Here is a 13,261-nt window from a genome sequence, read left to right on the forward strand (position 1 = left end):
ACGTAACGTAGAGCCACATCCAGAGCTTTAGTGGCATCTGCGTTTGTCACTCGATCTGGCAGGGAAACTTCTTCCTCGCTTTCTTCATCTTCGTTGCCTTAAAGTTGAACCAAGTCTACAATGTCTTCATCCGTAAATTCTTGGTGCCCATTGTCGTCAGCTTTAATCCATTCCGTAATTGCAATTTCTTCTTCGTTTTCACATCCTGGAAGTTGTTTTACGACTTCTAAGAGGTCCTCTTGTAAAGGAGCTTGGAAAAATGAACCTTCTTTAAATTGCTTATCTGGCCACCACTTATTCCACGATTTTCTAATTAAAGTATCAGGTCAGTTGTCCTGTCAGCCGCCCAATAAATGACATCTTTTACACTGATTTTTTTTCAAGTTGTCAGTAACGAAAGTTTCCTCGCCATCTAATAGTACCAAATTTTTTGTATAGTACAGTTTTATAAACTGCAGAACACCCTGGTCCATGGGTTGCACTAACGGGGTCACATTTTGTGGTAGGAAATAGCTTTAATTTCATAACATATAAGCTCCGTTACTTCAGGGTGTGAAGTAGCATTGTCTAAGAAAAGTAGGGCTCTTTTGGGAAGCCCCCTTTCCTTATTAAATATAGAAACGGATGGTTCAACTTGTTTTTCAAATCATTCCTTAAAAAGTGCAATATTCATCCATGTCATGTCATTCAAAGCTCGTGGTTTTTTAGATTTGCCAATGACCGTTAACAGTGACATCAATCTCAGATGGGTGGAAGAGGGAAATAGTGAGACAGGTGCAGAGACTCAAAATCAATGACTGCGAAAGCTTTGAATTAAAGTTAAATTAACGTAAGTAATTAATTAAAATTAACTTTCGGATAATCTGAACAGGCTGTCCCCCCAATTAGTTCGGATTTGCGGGGTTCTACTGTACTCCAGTAGAAATCGGTTGGTGGTAATTTCTTAATATTCTCGAATTTGTCGCTTGGTTCCTTTTCGAATAACTCTATCCATATATGCTGATTAACACGTTAAGGCCCAGCATGAATTTTTTTTTGTGATTTTTGGACCAGCAATTAATTTTAATACAGCTGTGAGAGACACGGTAAGGTCAAGCGGTACGCCAACATCACAGCACAGTGAGACAGTTGCTGTTTCATGCGGGGCTTAACGTGTTAATAATGTAAGGATTGTACTTTTATTCTAGAATAAGCTGAAGAATGATACCACCCCTATACTTTCCCTAATATCAATACTCAGTCTTACTTTTATCATTTTTTAAGTATTATCATTTCTGCCACATGCATTTGTTAATCTATTTTTTAACTGCCCAACATTCATTTCTATACATCGTAGCTGGTCTTATGGTTGTTTTAGAGAATTTTCTTTTCTGCTTCATTTGAATTCTGTCACACAACACACAAGTTGCTTTCTTTCACTTCATCAACCCAATCCCAATTTTACTTCGTGCATCTCCATATATATCCCCATTACCCTTTAATACCGATCACTTATTATGCTAACCTACTTAAAATTATTACTTTTCACAATAATTTCAACATCTAAATATATCATTTTATTTATAGGAGCTCCATCTTTAAATGCACATTTCAAAAACTCTGCGTTTGCAGTTTTTCTTCTAAATCTCTCCCTATTTCCTAAAACTACATCTTCAGCATCCATTAAGCTCCAGGGAATGTTACCCTGTACTTTCACTGTTATTTGTGATTCATAGCTAATCCTTTAGCTTTTTTGTAAAAACTTTTCGTTTTTGAGTTATTTATGAAAATGCATTTTTTTCATGAAAAATCAAAATGTTTGATTGTTAATAATTTTTAATAATAAAAAAATATTGATTTATTTCAATAATTTTATATGACAAATTTGGCTTAGAATTGGTCACTCTGTAGATTTTTAATAAAATAATTTTCACCCCCGAGAAGGGGTGGCAGCTTAAGTTTCATGTCACTTTTGTTTCTTGAGGTATCCTCTAACTACTCACCAATTTTTATGTAAATCGATGGAGGTTCAACGAAATTGAAGATGAAAACCTTCAGTGACTGTACTAAACATAATAAAAAATAAAGCAACAAAATATATTGCTATAGTTATGTCTACTTCATTATAAATAGTATTCTGAAAGAACTCATTATGCTCCTGGCAGCCAACTTTTGTTGACTGTTTCACACTTAAAAATGTGGCAAAATCCCAGTTGTTAAATTGTTTAATATCTGGCATGTGTGAATATACTAGTGGCAGGATATACAGTTCATGATTCTTTACCCGTGCGTTATCATTTAAAGCATACGAAATAAGTCGGAAATCTATTCCACGCAACAGCAAGTGACAAAAGTGGGTACTGCTCCGATCACGGATTATATTATAAAATTTCACATTATTAAATAAATAGAAGTTAAAATTTTGGTGCAGAATTACAACTACATTTGAAGTAGCTTAATAAATTCTTTTAATATCATTAGTGATAATAAATATTTGTTATATAGTCCTGTCGCCAGGGAGGTGCAACGGCCTCCTTTATTCAGATGGACACCCAAGTTTTTTTATGTATTTTGACCCGTAGAATACGAATTTTTTGGGTAACAGTTGATCCGGATGTCGATAAGATTGTTATAAACAAAGAACTTGAGGAATTACATAACAGCGATTTCTCGGAAAACAAACGGAAAACAAAACATTTTTTTTGTATTTTTTGGGTCATCCTAAGCAAACAATGTTCTGACAAGTTTTTTCGTAGGATGCATAGTTTTCGAGATAAACCCAGTTGAACTTTAAAAAAATCGAAAAATTGCAATTTTTGAACCTGAATAACTTTTAATTAAGAAATAAAATAGCAATTCTGCTTACCGCATTTGAAAGTTCAAGTCAAATTATATCGATTTTGATTATTTGCGTGCTAAAAATTTATTTTTTATTGTTAAACAAAACTATAAACACCTAGTGCTTGAGTGATGTTTTCAATGATCTCTCATTTAAACTCGAACGAGTAGGTAGAGTAGGTACAAGTGCAAGCGAGGCAATTTCTACGTAACATGCATTAAGGCCATCGGTACATAATTCGCAAATATTTTACGGGTATCCCTACTTTTTATGGCTTTACACGGCAAATTACGTGTAGTAAAATTCACACTGGTATGGCTATGTAAACATTACTAGAATGTCATTCTACTTGAAAATGTCATCATTTAATTTAAAGAGATGGCTTTTGAATGTTCTTGGATAACTGTTATTTTTATAATTGCTAATTATTAATTCAGTTAATAAATGTGATAATTTTTTCACTAACTATGTATTCAGTGATTGTAATAATTTATATGTACAACAAAAACTAATACTCAATCAAGAAAAGAGGAAAAGTGTTTAAGTGATTTTTTTAATAATATATTGTTACTATGGAACGCTTACAATTTTAAACATCTTTAACAACAAAATACTTGGATCACAGAATATATTATCCTGATGTATTCTCTGCTTGGATCTTCCACAAATAATACACAATAAATAACTTTTTATTAAGTTCACGTCTTAAATCAATTATTTATCAAATACACTATATATCAATATCATTTAATCAACAACTCAAAATATTCCCGATGCCATGTCAAATATTTAAAATTGTCACTGTCTGACTGACAGTATGCTGACAATATTCTATTCGGCTGAGTGCGTTGTATGACAAAGATAGATTTGGAAATATTACCACGGGCATTATGTTCATTTTTTTCGAATCCTGAAAAAACCAATAAATATTTTTGAAAAATTTAAACGCAGAATGAAAGACTATATTATTACCGAGGGCCGAAAGTCCCTTAGAATAAATAAAAAGATTATTTTGAATTAGATATTTTAACTTAAATATAACACACTAAATTTTCTCTTTGTTTTTCACCCCTGTAATTTATTAAAATAAACATTCTCAGGGACTTTCGGCCCTCACTAATAATGTAATGTTTCATTCTGAGTTTAAATTTTTCAAAAATACTTATTAGTTTTCTCAGGATTCGAAAAAAATGAATCCCCATTTGAATAGCATTGCAGCCGAAAATACGTACACTTCGCGTCAAAAAAAACTGGTACACTTTTTTTTCCCAATGTAAACCTGTGTTCAGACTGGACACAATGGCTCGTGAATCACGGCGTTGTTGCCAGCACAGATAATGGAATTGCACTAAATCTAAATACAAAAAATAACATTCAAAAATCATGGTGGTGAATCGTAAAACGGGCCATAGGTAACTCAATGTAAAATTATAAACTGTTAAATTCCTGCTTCCCTAATCATTTTATAACAAAAGTCATGAGAAGCTATTTGTAGAGGATTAAAGTCTGTATTAAAAACAAAAGCTAAAATTGTTCTAGGATTTAAACACATTCCAGCATTTTGAAAAATACCTACATTTGCCACAGTAGGTATGTGTGTAAAAGTTAGGCCCACGTTATTATTTACCTGATTGTTCGCACACTATTGACTGAATAAAACATCTTTATCATGATTACTTTCTATCTTATCTTATCAATTTTATTATTTTTTAAACAAGAAATGATAAAATAAAAATTTTGACAGTTCAAATTGTCAATATTTATAATAACTTCACTGTGACCGAACGCAACCGATAAACATTATGGTAATGTGTGTGGCCTAACTTTGGCGTATTTCTGTGAAAAATTATTATATTTTTACAAAATTTTGGAATATGTTTAATTCGTAGAACAATTTTAACAGTTGTTTTCAATACAGATTTCAATCCTTTAGAAATAGTTGTTTATGTGTTTTTATATAAAATAATTAGGGAAGCAGGAATTCTACAGTTTAAAATTTTACATTGAATATGGCCCGTTTTCCAATTCACCATTCGGTATAAAAATTTTAGACAGGTATTATTTTTACCATTAACGACAAAAAACCGTATCTAATAAATTTAATATCCAGAGAGACGGTTGAGTTAAATGAGTTGAAATATTGAATGGGTTGCATATGTGAGTCCATATTAAATGTAGTAATGAAACACAGACTTACTTACTTATATTACTTATATACTTATATTATATATAAGTATTATTAAATGATTGTGAGTAAGTCTGTGTTTCATTACTACATTTAAATGAGTTGAGTTTTGAATGAAATATTTGCAATTAAACATCATTAAATGTTCTCTTTATTTTCCCCCTGTAACTTCTTAAAATGAACATAGAAGTTTTCAGGGACTTTCAGCCCTCAGTAATAATGTAATCTTTCATTCTGCGTTTAAATTTTTCAAAAATATTCATTATATTTCTCATGATTCGAAAAAAATGAATACATTTAATAAAACACATTGAACATTTTGACAGGCGACATTTTCACCTATGTCTTTAATATTTCAGCAGTTTCGAATTTTATTGTAATTCATGATATTTAAGTTCCACACATGTTCACTGTTAAAGTTATTCATTTTGTATTAATTTCAAATTTTAATTTTTCCAGTGTGTTTTATTTATTAGTATCCCACAACTATAAAAGAGTTTTGTGCTACACTTTACGAGAAACCATTCACACTTCTCGATTTCAAATTAAACTATGTCTCGATTAAATCATGTCTAGAGTTATTATCTGTCATTAATGTCATATATGTCATAAATTATAATAGAACACGAATTTATTTATGGGTACTTAATGAGATGATGGAACATTACAAAATTAATAAGAGAATTTTTAGGATGCATGTTTACATAAATGTGACTGACTAATCGAGATTGCTCGATGTTGTTTTAATTTTTAGTAAACCTACTAAAAACTTGCGATCTGCCGCACAGCCCTGCTTTTAGCTGGTTTAATATAATATTTTAGTTGGACTGGCAACGTTGCCTAGAAATAAGAATGACATATGTGACAAGACCAATTTACACAAGTAGAAAAACACGATTTTCGGTTATAAGACTTGTACCAGTTTTTTTTGACGCGAAGTGTACCCATCCTCTTAAAACGCATGTATTAGGCACGGGAAACACTATGTGTCTACAGCTTTGTTTAACAATAAAAAAATAAATTTTTAGCAATCCAAATAATCAAAACCGATATAATTTGACTTAAACTTTCAAATGCGGTAAGCAGAATTGCTATTTTATTTCTTAATCAAAATTCGGGTTCAAAAATTGCAATTATTTTATTTTTTGAAAGTTTAACTGCGTTTATCTCGAAAACTATGCATCCTATGAAAAAACTTGTAGGAACATTTTTTTGCTTAGAATGGCCCAAAAAATACAAAAAAATGTTTTGTTTTGCAAAAAATCGCTGTTATGTAATTCCTCAAGTTCTTTGTTTATAACAATCTTATCGACATCCGGATCAACTGTTACCCAAAAAATTCGTGTTCTACGGGTCAAAATACATAAAAAAACTTGGGTAAGTCCATCTGAATAAAGGAGGCCGTTGTACCCCCCTGGCGACATGACTAATAATATAAATATTTGAAAATAAAATATTTTCTTTTTGTTATTTATTTCACTTTTACGGAAACAACATAACCATTCCTTAACTGTGAATGAGGTTAACTTTGTATGTAAATTAATGGCATAATAAAATACACTTATCATAAAATTTCAAACTCCTGTATAAAATTAGTTGTAATCGATTTGTATCCGGAATTGTTGGTTCAGAAGAACTATTATCCTTGTTTAGATTTCGTGTGCATTTAAGAGTTACAAGGAACAATGTTTTGTTTGCCCCTAATAGTCATTGCCACGGCTCATGAGATTGGGTAATTGTTATAATCTAGATGTAAAAGCGATTCTTTAGCGAAATTTCGTAGACAGGTGGACAATCTACTAATTTGACTCTTTTTTGGGTTTTTTCTCTTATTGTTTATGACTCAATATATAGTTGCGACATGGTTTTAAGTAGGTTACATTTGTTTAAGTAGGTTAAATATTTTATTATTTTCTTTTTACTGTTATTTGTGTAATTTTTATTACTTTTGACATTTGTAAATATCAAATATTTCTATATGTTCTAATTTAACTATTTTTGTATGTTCTATTTCAGTATTTTATGTAAGATTGTCAAAAAAAGGTTTTACCGTTTAATAAATAAATAAAATAAATATAAATAACTTATAAATGCAAAAACAGGACAGAAAAACAGCAAAACATCCAACAAACTGACAGTGACAAGTAAACAAACCAGAAACGTCACAAATTATATATACTTAAAATTTGAAAACGTCCCGAAGCGTATTTTTTGTACCTCTCTCTTTTCGATGTACTGAGTGTAGAGCGTTTATTCTCCTTTTCATGAACATTTTTCAGTGCGTCACAAATTATAGAAAAAAAGGTAAGTCCGTGATAATACACATTTATGACATTTATTCTAACGTGACATTTTAGTTAAATCTGACAGTTGTCAAATTTTATTTTCAATTTGGAATAAAACCAAATCAATTGTGTCTATTGCATTTATAAAATGGTATTTTCTTTCATTTGTATAGTCTTATAAATTGTACAGATTATATTGATAATATTATTATTTTATTTAATAAATAATTCTTTTTTGATTATGGCGCCATCTATCGACAACTAGAATAATCACCGAACTAGAATAATTACCGAAGTATTCCCAGACGTGCCTTTTTTTCTGTCACATACAATTTAATGCGTTAGAGAGAAATCGAAAAACTGTGACGCACTGAAAGATGATCATGAGAAAAAGAATATTAAAATAACATGTGTCTTTACTTAATAACAGGCGGTATCTGGTTTGTCTTTAGTTTCATGCGAGGAAGACAATGGTGCTAGATAAAAAGTATGTGTATTATCTCGCCAGGTATTAATGACGCAGGGTAAACCCTGGACTCAACTGTAATTAGTTTTTATATGACATGTATTCACTCCGTGCGTGACCATGGTGGGGATGCACGAAACTATGCCAGTGTCCGTAGTGGTGAAATATGACAATTTTGGCAAATTTTTGTAATGTCAAGGTCATTGTTTGTATAACAAATTTTATCAAAAATTGGTAAATAAGTATTACATATTAACGTCAAATATATCATATGCTTAACGTCAAATTGTGGTCGCCAAAAAGTCAGGCGACTACGCTAGGTGTCGCGTCAGTCTTGCACGGGGCGAATATCAAAAATTAAAATTAAAAATTAGATAGGTGGAGAATGCTGTACTTATTGTTTACTATAAAGTGGATGATAGATGGACAAACTTTAGGTACGCAGTTTTTAAGGTAACTAACTTACTCAGTACGACATGAGTGTCATACAACAAGCTTGCGAGACGAGCTACGAGCAAGATTTCAAACCGGTTGGATCGACGACAAACTTACTCGGCAAACTTAATACTTAAGATGACATACGAGCGAAAAAGGTCATCGAGCCACAAGTCCGCATGCTTACTCGCTTGTTTGTCACCCTCTTGATAATATAGTGCCAATTTCAAACTGAATTCTGAATATGAAATTTATTAATAGAACTCTTTGGAAACACTCTGCTAGGTTTAATGGAATAATATCATTTAATTTCAATGCGAGGCTTTGTGCAAAATAAAATGGAGTTTAAAGACAAAAAGTGTGATGCCCGATATGCTTCTCATGACAGCTAACGTATTAAATAACGGGCTGTTCCTAAGTAGTTAGATTGAAATTGGAAAAATTAGACTATTTATTAGAATAGAAGTCAAAATACACTGTTGCTTAATACTAATCTCATCACAGTCATCCCCTTGTTATTTGCAGGTTTCTATGCAACTGGATTAATCATTTTTAGTGACTCACCTTTTAGTCCAGGAACCAAAGCTTTTCACCTCGCAATTTTTACAGAATGGATTAATTTGTTTGAAAATTTGAGAATAAGTAGTGGATAGTCCATGGATCAAAATCTATATGATGCCGACAGGCGCTTTTACCATGGGGGTGGTTGCCACCCCGCCTGGGGGGTGGAAATTTTTTATTATATTTTAACCGCAAAAGTTAATAAAAACATTCATTCTAAGCAAAAAATGTTCTATACATTTTTTTGATAAAATTAATAGTTTTTGATTTATTCGCTATCGTAAGTGTTAGTTTTATATCTAAAAAATCAATGTTTTTCGATGGTATTGGGACCGTGCAAGTTCGGAAAAGCGACACCTGGTTTCATAGCTGATCAACTTTTTTCGCACTTTTAATTGTATTGGCCAATTGCATTAGTCCTGGTTGCTGGATAATTGTCAAGGACACAGCCCAAAAAAGTTATAAGAAGAAAAATTAAGACTGAGGTTATGCTATTAAAAGGTAAACAATTATTGTATGTAGTAAATAAAATTAATTATTAATGCAGTACTGGAAGCAGAATACCATTAATTAAATTTAATTTTATATAAGAGTTGCATATCATATCAATATTGTAGAGCAACATATAATTCATTTTTCTTCTTCAATGACAGTAGGTATGAAATATACCTACAATTGACAATATGAATTATTTCAGAAAGTTTCAAGATTTCTCCGCTGTTCGCGCACGATCGTTTCTCGTATCCCTTCCAATTACTTGCACACCGCGAATACTCATTTACGATTCACTCAATTTTTGCCGTAGAATAAATTTTATCAAACCAACTTCTTGGGCATTAAATTACCTACAATTTCATATTTAAACATTTTTTCGTATCTCTGATGCTAATCTTTCTATTCTGAAGAAAATGGCATTTTTTACCAAATCGCAAACATTCGTTATTCGTTTTAAACTTCAGTTTTTTTAAAATGAATCATTCTAAGCCAGTCAAACTTTTAGAATCTGTTAATAAAACATAAATAAAGAAGAATTAATAAGGCCAATGACTAAAAACACCGCTAACTTACATTATTATGCTTCCAATTGGATTTCTCATTTTTCTTTTCAAAAAAATATATATTGATTTTTTAACCGTAACTTTTTTATTTTTTATCTTAGAAAGTTCGTTAAAAAAGAATTTTGTAGGTTTTTACAAGAACTATTCCATCATCCAGCCTCAGAAGTCCACTGCTGAACATAGGCCTCCTCCCCTCGTTTCCAACCCCATCTATCCTGCGCCGCCCTCATCCAGTTTTTATTTACCTTTCTTAAGTCGTCAGTCCATCTTGTAGGCGGTCGACCGACGCTTCTCTTGTCTTCTCTTGGCCTCCATTCCAATAACCTCTTCGTCCATCGCCCATCTGTCATTCTGGCTACGTGTCCTGCCCATCTCCACTTCAACCTGGCTATCCTCTCGATGACGTCAGTCACCTTTGTTCTTCTCCTGATTTCTTCGTTTCTGATTTTGTCTCGCAGAGTTATTCCTAACATTGACCGCTCCATTCTTCTCTGCGTGACTCTTAGTTTGGTAGCCGAGGCTTTAGTTAAGGTAAGTGTTTCTGATCCGTACGTCAAGACTGGGAGGACGCACTGATCGAATACCTTTCTCTTTAGACATGTGGGTAACTCACTTTTAAAAGTTTCTCTCAGTTTTCCAAATGCTGCCCACCCAAGACCGATTCTTCTCTTCAGCTCATGAGTCTGGTTATCCCTGCCAATCGTAATTTCATGTCCCAGGTATTTATATCTATCTACGAGTTCTATTTCCTTCCCACCAATACTGATGTTCTGGTTGGGTACCAAATTTATCATTATTTTTGTTTTTGAGATGTTTATATTTAAACCAACATTTTCTGTAGCTACAACGAGTTCTTGTACCATCTCTCTTGCCATACCTAGATCCTCAGCTACTATGACTATATCATCGGCGAAACGTAAGTTGTTTAGGTATTCTCCATCTATTTTTATTCCCTTTGTCATCCAATCCAAACTCTTGAAAGCATGTTCTAAGACCGTATTAAAAAGTTTAGGTGACATTGGGTCTCCTTGTCTAACCCCCCGTTCTATTTTTATGCGATTACTGTTAGTATGTAATTTGACAGTGGCTGTTGCCTGTAAGTATATTTTGTGTAATAATTTTGTATACCTATAATCTAGCTTGCATTCTTTAAGCGCCTGTAATATTTTGCTAAGTTCAACTGTGTCAAAGGCTTTATGAAAATCGATAAAAACTAGAACTAGGGGTTTATTGTATTCCACTACTTTCTCTATCAGGGTTTTTATACTTTGTAGATGGTCATTTGTTCCGTAATTTTTTCGGAATCCTGCCTGTTCTCTTGGTTGATAAGTCTCTAACTTTCTTTCCATTCTCTTAACTATTATTCGCGTAAATAACTTATATAAATGGCTGAGGAGGCTAATCGGTCTGTAATTCTCTAAATTGGCTTTGCCTCCTGCTTTGTGTAATAGAATCATAGTAGCGTTGTTCCAGTCTGTTGGAATATTGGCGTTGTGAAGGCAGATATTGAAAAGTTGTTTAATTTTTTCAAGTAGTATATTTCCTCCAATTTTTATTGCTTCTGATACTGTTCCATCTTCACCTGGGGTTCGATTATTTTTCATTTTCTTCAGAGCCTCTTTGATTTCTGATTTTGTTATATCGGGCATTAAATCCGATCCTTGATTTAATACCCCAGTTTTTACTGTAATTGGAGGTTGCGCATTGTCATCTTTTTTTCTTGATTTGTATAACTCTGTGTAGAACTCTTCGACTATTGTTAATATTTCATCTCTGTTTGTAGTTTCTTTTCCAGTTCTGTTTCTTAGTTTGTTGATTTCTATTTTTCCTTTTTGTACGCTTACGTTCTTCAAAACTTTCATGTTCTTATTTTGCTCTATTGCTTGTTTTGTTTTTTCTACATTGTAGTTTCTTATGTCTTTTCTTATTGACTTTGTGATAGTCTTATTTATTTGATTTAGCGCTTCTTTGCTGGAACTTGTATCTCCTTTCATCTGTCGTCTTAGTTCTATAAGGGTTTTAGTAGGTTGACTTAGTTTTTCATCTTTTTGGTTTGTTGGACAGTATTTAGTTTGAGCCTGTTGTATTGTGGTGATTATTTGCTTGTTCAGTATATTAATGTCTGTTGTTGTTGTATCTTTCAATGTATCATTAATATATTTTTCGAACTCCTGAATATTAGTTGGTTTTACCCATTTCTTTGGGTGTTTCTTATTTATCATTTTGAGTCTTTCCTTTTCGATCGATATCGTTATTTTAGCTCTTACTAACCTGTAATCACTGCTTGTGCTGAACTGGTTTAACACATTTACGTCTTTAAATAATTATTTTTATTTGTTAAGAAATAGTCGATTTCGTTCCTTGTTTTTCCATCTGGACTTTCCCAGGTCCATCTTCTGTGTTTTTTCTTTTTACTATTACTAGAACTATTATAAGACTATTAATACGAAATCTTTTTAAAATCCTCAGTCGCAAAAAGAGGTGGCTTTGAAAGGGTTGGTAAGAGTGGGTTTTGCATGTTATTACAAGTTTTAATTGTCAATAGCTCACTCAATTTTTGCCATAGAAAAAACTTTTGCAAACCAGGTTCTTGGAAATTAAATAAGCTACAATTTCATTTTGAAACATTTTTCCGTATCTCTGATTCTAATCTTTCTATTCTGAAGAAAAGGGCATTTTTTACCAAACTACAAGAACTCGTGATTCGCTTTTAAATCCATTTTTTTAAAACTAATCATTCTAAGCTGATCAAACTTCTAGAACCTATTAACAATATATAAATTAATAAAACCAAATCAGATCAATGACAAATTTTAATTAGGGTGGTGATTAGGGGCTTGTTTACGATCATTTTTTGCTGAAAAAAAATAGGGACTGACATTCTTTTCATTATAAGTCTCTTAATTTTTTTAGCTAGAGATTTTTTTTATTTCTGGAGATTCATATTTTTAAATACTTTAAACTAGTTTCAACAAGTTATCCTCGAAAAATGTATAGTTTTTTCGTCCTTTGACTTTGAAACTACAATATTTAGCATTTGACGAAGAACAGCCAACATATAATAAAGTATAGCTCGATTACTACTGGTCTTAAAGAAAATAAAAAAAAGAATTTTTTCAAAAGGTACATTTTTGTTAGGTATAGTCCGTCCGCTATAACTTTGCCCATGCGTCACGATTCATTTTCAAACAAATTAAGTCAAAACATAAAGTGAAACGAACGTTGATGTGTATAAACATTTTGTATGCTGTATACTATATACTACACACATCGGCGTTCATTTCACTTTATGTTTTGACGTAATTTGTTTGAAAATGAATCATGACGCATGGGAAAAGTTATAGCGGACAAACTATAAAGTTGTTTTGATAAAACGAAAACTGTTTGAGTTATTAGCAGAAAACTGATTAAAAATTAAAAACATTGATTTTTTCGAAATAAAACTAACACTTT

At 32.0% G+C, this 13,261-nt stretch overlaps 1 protein-coding gene across 1 annotated transcript in view; it reads left to right on the forward strand.

The window, feature by feature from the left end:
* The window catches only part of LOC114337222 (short-chain specific acyl-CoA dehydrogenase, mitochondrial), a 59,694-nt gene that overhangs the window by 11,427 nt on the left and 35,006 nt on the right, over window positions 1-13,261 (forward strand). The window lies entirely within an intron of this gene.

The sequence above is a fragment of the Diabrotica virgifera genome, chromosome 1 (assembly GCF_917563875.1).
Source record: "Diabrotica virgifera virgifera chromosome 1, PGI_DIABVI_V3a".
Taxonomy (NCBI): domain Eukaryota; kingdom Metazoa; phylum Arthropoda; class Insecta; order Coleoptera; family Chrysomelidae; genus Diabrotica; species Diabrotica virgifera.